General features: G+C 39.5%; 2 protein-coding genes across 13 annotated transcripts in view; one reads left to right on the top strand and one right to left on the bottom strand.

Annotated features, from left to right (window-relative positions):
* Positions 1-8,660, bottom strand: part of SNAP23 (synaptosome associated protein 23) — a 37,428-nt gene extending 28,768 nt beyond the window's left edge. For 3 of the 10 annotated variants that reach the window (XM_057721853.1, XM_057721863.1, XM_057721859.1), the window contains exons 1-2: positions 8,545-8,616; positions 3,117-3,238 (exon numbers count right to left, since the gene is read on the bottom strand). The gene's annotated coding sequence lies outside the window, so the exon portion shown is untranslated. Of the gene's footprint in view, positions 1-3,116; positions 3,239-4,485; positions 4,504-6,197; positions 6,318-7,474; positions 7,532-8,544 lie in introns of those variants that run through there. The other 7 variants (XM_057721855.1, XM_057721862.1, XM_057721861.1 and 4 more) reach the window with 7 other exon arrangements.
* A 2,831-nt stretch (positions 8,661-11,491) lies between these two features.
* Positions 11,492-15,411, top strand: part of ZNF106 (zinc finger protein 106) — a 66,765-nt gene continuing 62,845 nt past the window's right edge. For 2 of the 3 annotated variants that reach the window (XM_057721847.1, XM_057721844.1), the window contains exon 1: positions 11,492-11,636. The gene's annotated coding sequence lies outside the window, so the exon portion shown is untranslated. The remainder of the gene's footprint in view (positions 11,637-15,411) is intronic. The other variant, XM_057721845.1, reaches the window with a different exon arrangement.

Raw genomic sequence — 15,411 nt, 5'->3', positions numbered from 1 at the left:
CACAGGGAATCTTAGTCAATGTCTTATAATAACCTATAATGGAATATAATCTAAAAAAATAAATAACTGAATCACTATGCTTGCACACTCAAAACTAATGCAATATAGTAAGTCAACTATACTTCAGTTAAAAAAAAAAAAAATAGGGAAAAATTCAAATGTCCATACAATGGAGTATCATTCAGCCATAGAAAGGAATGTTACATGCTACAACATGTATGAGCCTCAAAAGCATTATTCTTAGTGAACAAAACCAGATACAAAAGGCCCCATATTGTATGATGCCATTTATATGAAATGTCCAGAATAGATAAACCCATAAAGTACATTAGCAGTTGCCAGGGTTAGGGGGACGTAGGACTGACTACCAATAGGTATGGGGTTGTTTTGAGGTGATGGAAATGTCCTGGAATTAGTGGTGATGGCTGCACAGCCGTGAATATGAAAAAAGCCACTAAATGGCATACTTTAAAATGGGGAATTTTAAGTTATGTGAATAATATTTCAGAAATATCTCTCAGTTTTTCAAAAAAAAACTGAAAAAAAAAAGACTTAAGGATGGAGAAAGACTTTGAAAGAACAGTCAAGTAAAAGAAAAAAGTAGGGGGACTCGAGGTGGGGGAGTCAAGGAAGGGAGGGAATATGGGGATATGTGTATAAAAACAGATGACTGAACTTGGTGTACCCCCCAAAAAATAAATAAATAAAAAAGAAAAAAGTAAAAGGAAGATAGGAAGGAAAACATTAATTTTGTAGCTTTTCCTATGCTAAGCTATTTTCTGCCAGTGTAAAATCTAACAGATTTGTTAAAATAAATGATAGTAGCTATAAAGTAGGCACCACTGAAATAAAAAACATATTTTACATTAAATGGATCACCTTTCTTTCTCCAGGAAGAAAAATGGTGGTTGGAAAATAGGGTTGAACAACCACATTAAGAAATACACCTGGCCGCAAAGCAACTAAGTCCGTGCACCACAACTACTGAGCCTGTGCTCTAGAGCCTGCAAGCCACAACTACTGAGCCCATGTGCCCCAACTACTGAAGCCCGCATGCCTAAAGCCTGTGCTCCACAACAAGAGAAGTCACCACACTGAGAAGCCCACGCAACTAAAAGTAGCCCCACCGCTTGCCAACTACAGAAAAGTCTGCGTGTAGAAACGAAGACCCAAACACAGCCAAAAAGAAAAGAAAAAGAAATACACCTGATGCCCTTCCTCATTAACTTCTTCATTCCAACTTCTTGAAATTCTGAAAACATGCCTTTCTATATTTTTAAAAAGGAAAAAAATTCCAAGTTTTCTTTCTTGTGATGAGAGAAAATTATTTTTTTAAACTGGTACTCCTGGCTATAATTAATATCTGTGCAAGAGACAGTGAAACCTAAATAAGGCATCAACAAATTCATTATTTATGTTACTTAGTACATCTGAAAACAACAATTTTTGGAAAGATTTAAAATGGTCATTATATACAAGGTTAAACACTATCATTTCTCATCAATAAATCTTAATGCTACATTAAAAAACAGATATAGTTTAAAAACTAAAGGCCAAAAATGTAAACGTCCACCCTGTCTTAAATGAGATGGAACAAAAATGTTTTAAAGTTTTTACACGTGCTTTTTATTTGCCTTATACAATGTACTTTCTAAATTCTCTATAGAAATCACTATTTTTTTTAAACAAGAGACTTTATTTTATTTATTGGCTGAGTTGGGTCTTCGTTGCTGCACACAGGCTTTCTCTAGTTACTGCGAGCGGGGGCTACTCTTCATTGTGGGGCATAGGCTCCTCATTGTAGTGGCTCCTCTTGTTGTGGAGCACAGGCCCTAGGCACGTGGGCTTCAATAACTGCAGCACATGGGCTCAGTAGTTGTGGCTCACGGGTTCTAGAGCACAGGCTCAATAGTTGTGGCACACGTGCTTAGTTGCTCCGTGGCATGTGGAATCTTCCCAGGGCAGGGCTCGAACCCGTGTCCCCTGCATTGGCAGGCGGATTCTTTACCACTGCGCCACCTAGGAAGTCCAGAAATCACTTTATTTTCACATTAGAAAAGTTATAAACATACACTGGTTTTGTAGACAGATTTCAGGATACTCTAGAACTTTGTTAACAGCAAAAGTTATGCAATAACTACAAACCTTTAATAATGAAAAACTCTAAAAGATAAAAAATGTTGCAAGCTCCAGTGACAAAAGAAAAATTGATATAATAGTATTTTTCAAGCATCTAGGTTATCTATGGGCATTTCAATTCATACTCCTATACAATTAAAGTTTACCTGACCACTATTTAAGAAAATAAAATGCCGATTTTAAAAAGGCAAAACTCTGAAAAGATAGTACAATACATACAAGAAAACTTTAAATATCCCTACTCTTTGGCCTTTTCCCACTTTTACCAATTTAGAAGAAAATCACATATATAGACAAAAATACATTATTCCCAGTATTATTTATAGTATTAAAAAAAATTGAAGTGGTCTAAATAACCAGTGATAGAGATCTGACTGAAAAATTATAGTATTTATTCATTAATAATTGTCATTTCATGAGTCTTTACTCTGTGCTAGGCACTGTGCTAAGTACTTTATGTACCTTAACTAATTTTATTTCTGAAACAACCGTGAGAGGTAGAACTGTTATCCAAGTGAATGAGGAAACTGAGACTTGAACAGGTTAAGTACCAGGTACCAGAGCTAGGATGAACTCAGGGTCTATCTGACCTCAGAGTCTATCTGACCTCAGAGTCTGTGCTGTGAACTACTACATTATGCTCATTGAACACAGTTTATTAAAGTATCTCATCTTAAATGGATGTAGCAAGTTTAGCCACAGGACAATTATAACTGAAATCATATTCAACCCAACTACGCCTTGGCAGTATTTCAGATGGTCTTAGCCTCAGGCTAGGAAGACTGTAGTCCCGTAGAGAGGCAGAATTTATGTGCATAAAACAATTAGAAAACTTAGGTGAAAAGGAAAACTGTATATGTTTGGAGGCAGTAGAGAAGAATGCTTTATTTTCCATACCCTAACTACAATGAAGCATAAAATAAATATTGCAAAATAAACAAAGGTAATTTTCTTGACATCAAAATATGTTCTCTTACTTGATAGTAGATGCTTGAAAAATGTCTGTGGAGTGTATTGAGAGAGATGGATTCTATGATCAGGGTTCCCTTCTGCCACGCCTTCAGACTGGGTAGGCTGCTGACTCCTCCTTGCTCTCCATCTGTCAGCATAAGAGAGTTTTCAGCTCTCTTAGGGAGGTTACCATAGCTATGTGGCACTTTTCACCCATTCTCTCCTGACAGCCCTGGCCCATAGTTTCCCTCTTCAGCTGGACCCTTTTCTCTCTTGCCCTCTTACGACCACAGTCCTCTGCTTTCTCTTTCTTAGCTACCATCAAGTCTTTTCCAGGAACTAAGCCCCGCCACTTTTCCAAGAAGTAAACCCTGCCACTTCCCCAGTAAGGACTGTGTATAAGAGAGCCTAAGAGTTGAAATTTTTCTCTTAACATAAAAAAGTTGGACTAGATGATCTCTGAGGTTTATTTCTCTTTAGAGATAATTCTCCGAGATGAAAATTAAACAGAAACTTCATTCACACATTCAATAATTGGTTAATTAAGCAGAAATTTCTGTAGGTTGGTGTTTCCCAAATGGTGTTCTGTGGAACCCTGGGTTCCTTGGGATTAATAGAAGTATTCTTGGAAGGAAGGATTTTATGGTCATCTACATTTGAGTGGGATAGACAAAGTTGAACAGATGTCTTCACTGCTTTAGGACGTCTGATTTCCAGTCAAGAATGTAATAAGCCAGCCAGTCTATAATGTGAGGATAAACATAAAAACTAGGAGGAGATGGGAAGGTATAAGAGCTAAATATCTTCACTGTAGAAAGTCAGTGGATGATACCCAAAAGTAACAAATATCAAGAAACAATACTATAAGCATGACTTAGAAATTGAGAGTTAAACAGTAAAACAACTAATACTGTTGAAAATTTTGTCTCTGGGGTCCTAGGAGCAGGAATTGGTTTGGGAAGAAGAGGAAGGTCAGGGAACTGCTATTTGTTACTGTTGTAGAACTGTTTGACATCTCAAACAATGTATATATTTGATTAATATTAAATATGAAAGAATATCACATCTTCAAAAAACAATTTTTAATGGCTGAATAACATTTCATCATGCCATGCCAGGCACCTACTAAAATACAAGTATATGCACAATACACCTAAGCAGCTCTTTTTTGAAGACTCTTAAAGATGAATAATGGAGAATAAATGGAAAGAATAGAAAAAAGGATTATAGAGAATGAAGTAGAAATTCAGGTATAAACCATCACTTACTGCATAAAAGAACTTAATTTCTCTTTAGAAATATATTTCCTTCTTAGATTCCATTTTTAATATGGAACATTAAAAGTGTTCACACACAAAGAAGAAAGGAAGAAAAAATGTTCACACGTATACTTACAAAGTACAGGTACGTGGTATTCCAAAATACTCTAAACATTCTTGGTTAGGCCAAAAAGAATCCACGCTCTAATTAGGAAATTTAATTCTTCCTGAAAGTATTTAGATGAGATGAGAGTCTTATTTATGTGAAGGTTAGTTTCCTCCTTTTACTTCCTCTTTCAAGTCTCCTTTCTACTTCCTCCTACAGGAACAACTTCAACAATTCTTATACCAAGGCCCCAAAAAAACTATGCAAATATAAGAAGTAAACCTCTGAATCATACCCATTAAATATCTTGGTTTCAGAGAGCACTGAAGCACATGATTCAAGACAGTCCTCACTGAGGGAGAAAGTACCACTAAAATTCACTAACCAAAGAGATCAAAATTACACTTCAGTTTTACAGAAGCACCTATTATAACTTAATTGCTTGATGTCCAATATCTAGTTTTCAAGTCCTGCTCAACCTTGAAACTTCTCCTCAATTCAACTCTGACCACAATATAATCCTGGGGAGGAAGATCTAGATGTGATTATGATCAATTATATCAACCACCGTCTAAAAGAAAGGCTGTGAAAACAGAAAAGGGATGATCTATACAAAAGATAAGAAGGAGGCTCAAGAATGCAGCAAACACGGCAGACATAAGTATGGTATTTGCCAGGGAAACACCAAGTGTGAGGCGGGGATAACTGGCATGACTTTACCTTGTCTGAGTAAAATATTCACCTAAACCATCAAGTATTTTGGCCCTGATTCCAAGTTTACTTGGACGCTTTCTGCTTAGCTTCTCAAATATTCTGATATGAGGAGTCAGTTGCCAGAGGTAGGAAACATAAGCACTCAGATCCCTGGAAAGGAATATCCCCCCACAGCAGAATGAATGGCATTCTTGTTTATACAAAAAGCTGTAGTGGTTAAGTGGCCAGTATTTGGAGGCATAATGGTTTCAAATCGTGACTATTGCTCACTTAACTTCTCGTGCTTCAGCCTTCTCATTAAACGAGAATATAATGCTTACTTCAAGTGTTGTTATAAGGACTGAGTTAATTTATACAAAGCATTTAGAACCTTGCTAGAATGTAATGCTCAATAAAACTATTATAATTTTTCATAAGAACTATTAAACATCTCTCAGGATTGTGATTTGGGAATCAAAGCACAATCAACTCTAAAAAATTGTGATTTTAGACTATTAAAGAAGTGCCCCAGGGAATTCCCTGGTGATCCAGTGGTTAGGACTCAGCGCTTTCACTGCGGGGGGCCTGGGTAAATCCCTGGTCAGGAAACTAAGACCCCACAAGCTGCAGAGCACAGTGCCCCTCCCCCACCCCAAAAGTGCCACAACGTGGTCATGCAGGAATATAACGTGTATGTGTGTGCGTGTGTACAGAGGGGACAGGATGGTTTTAAAAGAAGGTAGGAGACAGGTTGTGAAGGGCTTATATACTATACCAAGAAGTTTGGATTTTATTTTATAAGCATCAAGAGGCAGTCTAAGGGTAATCTCAATTGTCAGAACATTGCTAAAATAAATTTTATACAAGTTTCAAGTCTAAGAACTCACAAAAATCAACAAGTTGAGGGAATTCCAGAAAATTATAGTGAACAGTGATTTAAATATTTCAGTAGCAATTCAACCTAAATTGAAATCAAAGCCAAAATGTCAGTGAACTTAAATGAGTGCAAATGGAATCCCATCTCCACCCCTCAATGTTACAAAAAGAACCTTAGATACTGTTTCCTGGCTCCACAATCCACTTCCTTCAATTGTTAGAGGCACTGGATCCATCTGTTCCAAGCCCCTACCCGCCCAAGACAAAGAAAAGACCAGTCCTTGTCATCTACTTCCCTGTCGATCTATATAGACCTGGAAACAAAATACGGCACTGGTATAAAAAGTTAAGCTCTCTTAGATGCAAGCAACATCATATATTATAAATGCTAACCTATACATAACACAGAGTACACAGTTAAGAAACAGATTTTCAGAATGTTTAAGACATAAGAACCACAGGAGGAAAACAAAGCACCTTAATTCAGAAGAAACAGAACAAAAAGCAGCTGATTTCACAAAAATGTCAAAGAGCAAACATCCTCTTTTCCCCTTTTGCTATTCTAATCTACTTTCATCTGGTGAAACCAGATAAGTAAGTCTGTTAGAACTGTGTCACAATAATGAATGCCATCACAAGGCTCACAGAATTTTGGAGTCCACTGGCCTTAGAGTTTAGGTAGTCCAATCTTCACTTCATTTTAAAAATGAGTAGATTAGGCCCAAAGCAGTATTTTCCAAAGTGCAGAGCAAGAACAAGAAATTATTTTAGTTGCTACATAAGCAACATTTGCGTATTTAACAGTTATGTATTTATTATGTACTAGAAAAAGGTATAAAATGTAGCAAAACTATGATTTCACAGATTATCACTTTGCAAGAGGGTAATGTTTTCAAAAAGTCTATTAAAATTTGAAGTAAAATAATAACACGAATGATCTTCTAAAATGCAAAATTTATGATGGTGGTATGGTTCATGGCAAGTGAACCACCATAGCTGTCCCATGAGCAATAGGGCCTGTTTGTTTGTTTGCTTTCTTCTTGGTTCAAGGTTGTGTTCTGAATGATCAGAAGACAAGTGACCTCTAGTTCAGTGAGCTTGTTACTAAAGTTGATTTAGAATAAAAGAAACAAACACGAAGACACATACAGAAATTCTACTGTTTATAAAAAAGAGTGTAATATTGTTAAGAAAATAATGGCACAATAAGTCATTCCTATTCTGGAACGAAGATAACAGCTATTTTCTAGTGCATACCCACATACCACAAGCACCTAAAAAAAGAATCCTAGCAACACTGATAAAAAATATTTAAGTTGTAGGTTAAGTTATATGATCACTTTATTTACTTTCACATGCCCTGTCAAAGGAGCAGGGTAATGTAAGAAGAGGTTTTTCTCCTAATATCAATATTTGTTAACATTTATATGAATGTGTTTCTTTTCATTACCTCTTGCCAAAGGAATGAATGACTGGTGATCACTGGATGTCTTAGGCATCAACTTTGCTGGTGGCAGAAATATTAATATTTTAAAATTTTACTATGAAATATTTTAAGATTAAATGTCAAAGTATTCTCGCTAATGATGTCTCCTGAATTTTAAGTGTGATATTTCCCAGGCAAGACAAGAAAGTGGAAGAATCATTTCTATCTGGCCATACCTGCACTATTTCACCGGGACATCTGAAAACCAGTCTTAAGGGCACCAGGACAGATGGAGTAATATCACTCTCAATTCTCGAAATATGTGCTATTGAGAAGCTACATTATTTTCACAAGACTAAGGGAACACAGTCAGAAGCTGCCAGTATGCATACTCTGCTCTCCCAATCGGCCCCACCCCTCCCCGAAGGAGATGACAAGTAGCAAAAGGCAAAACACTACTCCTTTCTCATCTTCTTTTCCCAACTTTAATGACTCTCGGTTTCCTTTAATTCCCATCTGTCTTTCCTAGCACTGTGGTGACTAACGACGAAAAAAAGTCCCAAGTGAAATATCACTTTCCAGGACTTTACCCCCGCCCCTCTTACGCCGTGGAATTCGATCTTTTACCGACCCTTTCCTTCGTGCGTCTTCAGTAAAGCCACGAGGTAAGAATGGACTTTCCTGGAGAGAATGGACTCTCCAGGAAATGCCATGAACCTCAGAAACCTTCTTCAAACAACTAGTTCGGCGTTATTTGATCACTGCGGCCACCACGCAGTCTCTTAATCCCGATCGCAGCAACACTGCGAGGGTGGAAGGTGAGGGAGTGGGAGTTTATCTCTGCTGGGCTTCAAGGAAGGGTCTAGAGAACCATCATCCCTCCACCCTTCCTCCTCTGGCCCCTCGACAGTCTCCCAGCGCCTCTCGTCCTCGATCCGGGCCGGACCTGCCCAGTCCGGGCCGGAGAGCCCCCTCCTCCCCTTAACCCCGACCCCACCAACTTTTCAACTGTCACGATATACTCGTTCTCCTTGAGATTACGATCCCAATCTTTACCCCGGCCAGCTCCCTCAGCCCCACTCCTGGAGACTCACCGAACAGCTCCGGCCACTCCTCTCCGGCAGCGGGAGCTCGGACACCGCAGGCCGGACTCCTGGCTGCGCCCTTCCTGCGCCTGCGCTGGCCGGCCCTGCGCGCCTGCGCACTTCCCTGGCGCGGCGGGGGGGGCGCGGACACACCTCTGCAGCTGGAGCCAATCACCGTGCGGGGGCTTTAAATCTCCTTGCCACGCAGGCGGAGAGCCCCGGGACTCACCCGTTAGCCGGAGAATTCGAGTCCTGCTCGGAGGTGGGAAGTGTTCATACAAGAAACGTTTACTGACGGCACACCATGTGCCAGGCACTGTGCGGGATGAATGCTGAGAAGAAGAAAGCGAGTAGAATGCCTTCCCTGCCCTCTGTCTAGTTTGGGAGATAGATATGTAAACAAATTATAGTGGACAGAATATAGTGCTTGGCATATAGAAAATCCGTGGCGCCGCTGGCGCACAGTGAACTAAGCGCTTTATGCTTAGGGCTATCTGGAAGGGTTCCCGGAGGAAGTGACTTTTGAATCATGAAGGATAAGTCCGGGAGGGAGGGAGATAGAGGTTTCCAGACTGTGGGCATTAGAGAGTCCAAGAAGAATATAGCACCTTTCGGAAATTTCCCTGTAGTTCATCCTACTTAGATGCTTAAAGTTCATCGTATATCTTCCCGCGAAGGGGGGAATGAGTTTTTAAAAGTTGGCAATGGCAGATTTTGGAAGAGCTTGCACTTTTGGACTAGTGAACCTGCACTTTACCATCATCACTGAGAATACTGAAAGGTTTTAAGCAGATCTGGAAACGGTTCCAGGCATTCCTAAGAATAAGGCACCGTGCTGGAAATAAAAAGAGCTTCAAAGGAGTCGTCGCTTCCTAAGGCGTCAAGGAAGATGAACCCTGATAAATATCTTTTCAATTTAGTAACACAGAAGTCATTGGTGATATTAGTGAAAGTTATGTGGTGAAATGATGAGGTTGAAAGATTGTAGTAGTTTGGAGAAAGAGGAGATGCAGAAATGGGGACAAATTGTAGAATGCTTTTGGAGAGTTTGGTCTTGAGGGGAGGCAGGAAAGAGGATGACAAGCGGTCATAGTTTTTTGTTTCTGTTTTTTTTGTTGTTGTTAGAATTAAGACAGGAGAAACTTAAGCATGATAGGGAAGATACAACTGAGAAAAAACAGTTTTAAAGAGAAGGGCTAGTCAGTAGATAAAGATCTTGAGTGGGTAAGAGTAGAGGCAATCCAAAGCACTGATGGAAGGAAAGGCCTTGAAAACAAGATGGAGAAGATATCTCCTCAATTTTAAGTATTTGTAAGTTTGTATATTTAGTAACAGGAAGTTAAAGAATTTCTCATCTGATTGTCTCTGTTTTCTCTATGAAGTATGAGACAAGGTCATCTACTGATAAAGAGTTAGGAGTTTTAAGGGAAGTAGAGAAGATTTGGAGTATTGTAGAAAGTGATGGAGCAAGTTGACCAGAGAAAAGTAGTAGAACTGGTAAGCGGTGTTGAGGGCCTGTATAAGATTGCTAAAAAATGAACTCACCAATTTCTGCCCTCCTATGTGGCTTTCTTGAGCGGTAATCACTTCTTGAGGGTAGAAGTGGAGAAAATGAGTTCATTTCGGGTTGGGATGATGGCTGGTATAATGCCATGGTTCTCCACCAAGGACATTTTTGCTCCCCAGAGGACATTTGGCAAAGTCTGAAGATTTTTTTTTTTCTTTTGGAGATATTTTTGGCAGGACAACAGGTGTGTATGTGTGTGAGGCGGGAGATGGGGCAGGGGGGAGGTACTATAGGCATGTAGTGTCCAAGGATGCTGCTACATATCCTACAATGCACAGTACAGCACAAGAGTTATCTCCAAAATGTCAATAGTGCCAAGGTTGAAAAACGTGATCTGCGATTACCTTGATGCTCACCAACAGCAGACCTTGGTCTTCTACAAGCTTTTTCTTGGACTGTGGCCCTGAGCTTATAGGGTAAAGCAATTCTTACACTGCATGCCTTTAAAAGAGAGAAGAATGGGCAGCATACCCCACAACTTGGTGTTTCAAAGACTTGTGATGTCACAAACACAGAATTGGAATAAGTTCCTCAATCCTTTAGAAGCAAATCTGGATTTACACATAGATGGAGGGAGCTGCTTACTTTGATTTGAGGCATTGAAGGTCTTGTTAAACATAGATATTATTAGAAGTTCAATAATATAGGAAATTCACATCGTTATCAACTTTAATGTAACTTGGTTTGTCTGACTAGTTTTAGTCACTAAAAGAAAATCCTGAGGGAATGGTTATGGGCTAAGTCTAATGATGACTATAAATACATTAGGTACTAATAAGAATATCATCGTCTGTGTTGATGGATTATGTGCTTTGTGGTAGGCACCATTCATGGACAGGCACTTGACCTATGTTATGTCATTCAATCCCAGCAACGCCCTAAGAGATAAGATACCAGTATTCTAATTTTAACTCTGAGGGAAGTAAAGTTCAAGAAAACTTGTGATTTTCCCAATATCACAAATTACTAGTGCCTAGGTCAAGATCTGAACTCAAGTCTGTCTGTTCTAAAGCTCTTGCACCTTCCATTAGATTTCAGTAAGTTTTACAAGGAAGGAGTGGTTGGAAATTTAGCCACAACAGTTGCCACTACCTAAACGAAATGGTGGGGACTTCTGAAGAAAGTAGGAGCAAGGGTGGGGGGGGAGGGGCAGAAGGAGTAAAAAGAATGAAAAAGAAACGAGGGAGGCTGGTCACAGCAGCGTCCGGTGCAACGAACCGGCCTGCCTTTGGTCTTCTTCCATTCTTTTGGAGCAAAGCCTCTTCGGTCTGTGTCCGTTGTTCACTCTCGTGTGTTCAAATAAAGCTAGGTTATTGAGAAAGGCGGACCGCGGCGGGGGGAAGGGGGTGGGGAAAGGAAGCGCGGCGGCTGCGCTGTGCGCCTGCGCTCTGGCGGTGGCGGCGGTGGTGCCCGGCGGGGAGCGGGTCCGGGTCGGGCCGCCGGACCCGGAGCTGAGGGGGGTGGCTGGGGCGTCAGTGGGCTCCCTCGCCGGGGCTTCGGCGACCTGATGGAGTAAGAGGGTTCGGCTGTAAGTGTGAGTATCGAAGGGCTAGGCTACGCTGGGGCGTATCGGAGTCCGAGGGTCCCGGTGGTCTGCCGCTTTAGGGAGGCTGTGGGGCTGCAGGACGCGGCCGGTCTCTGCTCCTACGGGCTGCGGCGCCGGGGCAGCCGGGCGTCCCCTCTCCCAGAGCCCGCGCGGGTTTACGGGCAGGCGGTGCTTCTGGCTTCGGGGTACAGATTCTCGCGGGGGCGTTCAGGCTCCGCTCCCAGCTCAAGCGGGAAACGTGGTTTCGGAGGCTTGACCTTTCGGAGAGGTCGCTGCCCTCCATCGCCCCTCGGGGCCGCAGGGAGCCCATAGACCCAGGTTCCCTTTAAAGGCCTACGGCTCTCAGGCCACGGACACCTTTCGACCTCTTGTGACTGACAGCCTTCGTTCTTTTTCCTTCTTCAGTTTTCTTTCCCTGTGGGATGCGTCTTAATAATAGCTACTAATTATGGAGCAGTTACTATGTGTCAATTTAATATTTAGTTCGAATCTGTGTATAATTATGGAGAGGAAATGCTTTGCATCCCACTTCCCCTTCATTCTGCTCAGTTTAAACATCTTTGAGAGTCAGATTAAGCCATCTTGTTGGAAAGTTTGAGATTTCTGTAGCTTTTAGCAATTTGAGACTCCCATCCTAGTTAAGCAAAGTTCTCTTACCTAGCAAATGAGTCTTTTTCCACCATAATGGTTTAAATCAAATTTACTCAAGCCAAATAACTTTTGAGCACTTACTAAGAGCCTAATAGTGTTCTAACCCCCGTGGAAAATCTTAAAATTTGTTTTAAGCCCTGTTCTCAAGTGAGTGAAACAATGGAAAGTAATACTTAGTTTCAACTAGGATTTCTCTAGCACCATGTGCCAGATACACTCATATCTGTCACTAAAAATTAATGAGATATTATAGTGAAAGGTGGTTTTTTGGGAGCACATTTCAGATGAGGTCGCTGAGATGATAATTTGCTCAAGAGAACCTAGCTAGGGTAAGTGGTGAAATTCCCATATGATGACAAAGCTCATCTTTTTCCTGTTACATCAATTCAGATATTGTAAGCACTTCTGTTGAGAAGCAACTATACTACAGTTATAGTTTCTAGAGTTAACTATTGAGTCTAGAAAATGACAGGAGCCTTAAGTAAAGACTAGATGGTTTTTTTTTTGGTGGGGAAAAATCTCCACTAATGCTTTATTGAAAGAATGCAATAAAAAAAAAACAGGAATAAAAGGTCTCTGATCCCACCCTACAAAAGGAAAGGACTCACACATATGTTTCGATAGAGAAAGTAAAAGTAAGTCCACATACACATTCAGCCTCACAAGTAATGAAATAATTGCAAACTAAAAATGGTTAGCATATTCCTTTCACATATTAAATATTATGTTTTTCTGGTGTGAATACTCAGAGTGAGAGACGATACTGTGAAATGTATGTCTCACGTACTACTGCTGCAAAGATGTATTTGCAAGCATTACTTGGTCTGGATCTTTTTTTTTTTTTTTTAGCTCTTTATTGGAATATAATTGCTTTACACTCTTGTACCAGTTTTTGAGGTACACCAAAATCAATCAGCTGTATTTATACACATATTCCCTATATTCCCTCCCTCCTGCGACTCCCCCCCACCCTCCCCATCCCAGCCCTCTGAGGCATCACCCATCATCGAGTTGATCTCCCTTTGTTGTACAGCAACTTCCCACTAGCTATCTAATTTACAATTGGTAGTGTAAATATGTCTATGCTACTCTCTCATTTCTTCCCAGCTTCCCCTTCGCCCCCCCGCCCCCCCAACCTCGTGTCCTCCAGTCCATTCTCTGCATCTGCATCCTTATTCTTGTCTTGTCATTGAGTTTATCAGCACCATTTTCTTTCTTTTTTTTTTAGATTCCATATATATGAGTTAGCATATGGTATTTGTTTTTCTCTTTCTGGCTTACTTCGCTCTGTATGACAGACTCTAGGTCTATCCACCTCATTACATATAGCTCCATTTCATTCCTTTTTATAGCTGAGTAATATTCCATTGTATATATGTGCCACATCTTCTTTATCCATTCATCTGTTGATGGGCATTTAGGTTGCTTCCATACTAGATGGCTTTTGAAGAGAACGTCAAAGTGGCTTGGAAGAAGTTAGGAGGTGTGGTCTGATCAGGTTAGTTCAGAACCAATTGCTTTGATTAAAAGAAGATATTTAAAAAGGAAAAACTCTTAACAGTGATTATTGTATGTTTATATATGCATAGAATATTTCTGGAAGAATACATAAGAAACTGGTAAGTGCTGAGGTGGAGGTGGCTGGGAAACAGGAATAGAAGAGGAATAATTTTCTCTATAAGCTTTTTTTTTTTTTTTTTTTTGTAGTGGGTCTTTTTTTTTTTTCTATAAGCTTTTTTTTAATGAAAACTTTTAAATGTCCAGAAAACTAGGGAAAATACTATTTTGAACCCCATGTAACTTGATCACTCAGGTTTTAAAATCTGTTAATATTTTGCTATATTTGTTTTTATTCCTGACATTTCACCCCTAAATACCTTGATATGTTTCTAATAAAAAGAACATTTTTCTGCATCACTCTATATGGTAATCACACTGAACAAGAATAATTTCTGTATATTATCTAATACCTGATCTTTATTAAAATTTCCCCAAATTATTCCTTTTTGTTTGTTTTTACATTTTTGATCCATTTCCAGTCGAAGTCTATGCATTGAGTTTGACTGTTATGTCTCTTGAAGTCTTTTTATATCTAGAAGTTACCTTTTTTTCTCTCCCTTTTCTTTTTCCATCATGATTCATCAGAGACTAATACAGTTACCTGGATTTATCTGATTAATTCCTAGTGTTATTAACATGTTACTACAAACTTGAAGATAGAGGTAATACTTGATTAGTTCAGGTGAACACTCTGGGGACTATATTAAAGATCAGGTTGTGTACTCTAGTTTTCCCCCTAATAGTGATGCTGAGATTGATTAGTGGGTTCAGGTGGTAAGTCTGAGTTCTTTCTTAGTGGGTTCAGATGGTAAGTCTGAGTCCTTCCTTATAAAGTTGCATTTTACCCCTTGAAACCAGCTGTAAGCCCTTTTATACCTTTATAATTTTGAAACTTGTGTTAACTATTCAAAATGCAAATAATTATCTTTAAAAAGACAAAACTCACTGCAAGAAATTGTCTCTTTCTCTCTCTCCTTTTTTTTAACGGAAACCCCGATAACTAGGTGGCATTGTTCTCATAGAAGAGAAATTGAAGTTTGGAGAGATCAAAGTTCACTCAAGGTGGTAGACACATTAGGTATATTTGTTTAATTCCAGGGTCACGCTTTTCCACCATATTTTGTAAACTATAAACTAGTATATAAATGTAAAATTGTTATTACTGCTAGTATTATGCTGTTTGTCCCTTTGTATCTTTTTAGATGGGTAATCAGTATCTAATGAGATTAGACTTTTTGGAGTATCAGTAAACTGGAATTGATCTATGTGGTGTGATAGCCTTCAATGAACCACTCTGAAGGTTCAAAATATGTGAAAGTCAAACTTCTTGATGATTTCTGGAATTCCAAAAAAGTTCTCTACCTGGAACCATTATGTAGTCTTGGTTCTTGGGCCTAAAGTCTTCTATGTTTAAAAAAATATGAGTTTAAAAAAAATTTTTTTAATTTAAAAAACGATAATACTGTTGACCCTTGAACAACATGGATTTGAACTGCGTGGGTCAACTTATATGCTGATTTTAAAAAAATATTGAATACTACAGTATTGCACC

This window comes from Hippopotamus amphibius, chromosome 2 (genome assembly GCF_030028045.1).
Source record: "Hippopotamus amphibius kiboko isolate mHipAmp2 chromosome 2, mHipAmp2.hap2, whole genome shotgun sequence".
In the NCBI taxonomy this organism is placed as follows: Eukaryota; Metazoa; Chordata; class Mammalia; order Artiodactyla; family Hippopotamidae; genus Hippopotamus; species Hippopotamus amphibius.
The sequence above is the reverse complement of the archived record's forward strand: the minus strand, read 5'-3'. Positions and strand labels throughout refer to the sequence as shown.